A 1,963-nucleotide genomic window follows, 5' to 3' on the forward strand; every position below is an offset into this window, starting at 1 on the left:
AAACAATTCAAAAAAATATAACACCCCAATCTATCGATACTGACATCCCTGCAGGAAAACATCAAGCCCTTTCTAATCAAAATACTCACTCCCCTTGAATAGGAGGAGTACACTGAGTGGTATTGTGACTGAAATTTTTTATTTCTAATTAATAATTTGGTCTCAGCGGTCAAATGAGTTTCCTGCAGGCATATCACGTCGGTAGCACAAGATTCTACTTCCTGGAACACAGTGGCTTTTTTCGTAGGCTCACTCATACCCCTGATGTTCCAGGAACTTATACCGAATGTTCTAGGCTGCATTTCAAATATACATCAACAAAGAGCAATACCAGCTATACAAATACCAGAGCAAGGTTACCCTTCTACTTATATATTGAGAAGTCACGGCCATAAGATGTTGCGGATCTAAACCGAAACTTTTTTGAAAAAATCCCCAGCCTCTAGTCTGATAATACCAACTCACCGCATGTGCCTTCATTCCCCCTGGCCTTTTGGCCTTCTGTTTCAAATCTACAATACCCCCTCTTACCACGATCAGTGCTATTATTGTGGGGAGGGGACCGAGCGGGTCCAGGGGAGAATTACCCCCACCCCCCCCTCCCATCTCCATCCAAAACAGTGTTCCTCAGCTTATTAAATCTTATACACTTTAAATATTTACACTTCATTTCTTTCACCTTCAAAAAATTTGTTAGCAGTGCTCTGTGCATTTTTACCATTATTGCTGCAACTGTGCTATCCCCTACTTTAAATAACCCCTTCTTCCCCCCCCTCCCTTGCCTCACTTGGCATGCCCTAGGGGCCTTCCTTGTGACCTCTCTTCTCCCCTAACCCAACTTCATCCACCCCCCCTCCCCCCACACTCCCCTCACTCCCCCCAACTCCCCCCTCCCCCACAGCAACCCTTTTGACCCAAGGGCTGAAAAAGCCCCCATCACCACTCTAAACATTGCTCTCAACCCACACTTCATCCTCCCATCCCTCTCACTCCTGACCCCTACTGCTGCAAAAAAAAAAAAAAATTAATCCTTCAGCTGCCCATATGCGAGTTCAACTTTATAATTTCTTTTTGTTCTCTTCAAACCAGTCCGTGACTCCTTTAACAGATTCAAAAAAATGGATAGTTCCTAGAGCCTCAATATGCAACCGTGCTGGGTATAATAACGCATATGGAATATTATGGTTTCGTAAGATGCGCTTAATGTCCAAAAAACCAGCTCTTCTCCTTTGTAGGTCCGGGGAGTAATCTGGATATATCGATATTTTAGCTCCATTGAAAAAAATGTCTCCTTTCTCTCTAGACCATTGCATTAAATTCAGCGTATCTTTATAACAAAAAAACCTCAGTATCATTGGTCTTGGGCGATCTCCTGAGTATGCCAATCTAGAAGGCACTCTGTGGGCTCGCTCGATAGAAAAAAAGTGTGAGAAAGCCTCAGCCCCAAAAACCTCCTTGAGCCGCTTTTCCATAAATTCTTTGGGGCGAGACCCCTCACTTTTCTCGGGGAGACCCATCACTCTTACATTTTGTCTTCGCAACCTATTCTCCCATTCGTCCATTTTACGGTTATTGGTGTCTAGCTGTACTTGCATTTTTTTAAACTCTTGCCGCATTGGGGATACAATATCTTCTACTTGGCTGACCCTTTCCTCCACGCCTTTAATTCTCTCCACTGTTTTCTGTAGTTCTTGTTTAATGTTGCCAAACTCCTCACTTAACGCTTTCAGCTCTTCCCACATTCCACTTATCGAACTCCTGCAAGGGTTTATGGCACATAGTACCTCTTTTAAGGTGGGTTCTTGATCGCTAGCTGCGACTGTATTGGGGCTGCTATCCCCTGTTCTTCCTGGGTGCTCCCTCTCCGGGCTTTTTTTATTCATTACTTTTGTGCTAGCTACCGGGTTATCAGGGCCCTTCCCTATACACTTCCTGTCCCCCGAACCCCCAGCTGACAATTTTC

This window comes from Aquarana catesbeiana, linkage group LG03 (genome assembly GCF_042186555.1).
Source record: "Aquarana catesbeiana isolate 2022-GZ linkage group LG03, ASM4218655v1, whole genome shotgun sequence".
NCBI lineage: Eukaryota > Metazoa > Chordata > Amphibia > Anura > Ranidae > Aquarana > Aquarana catesbeiana.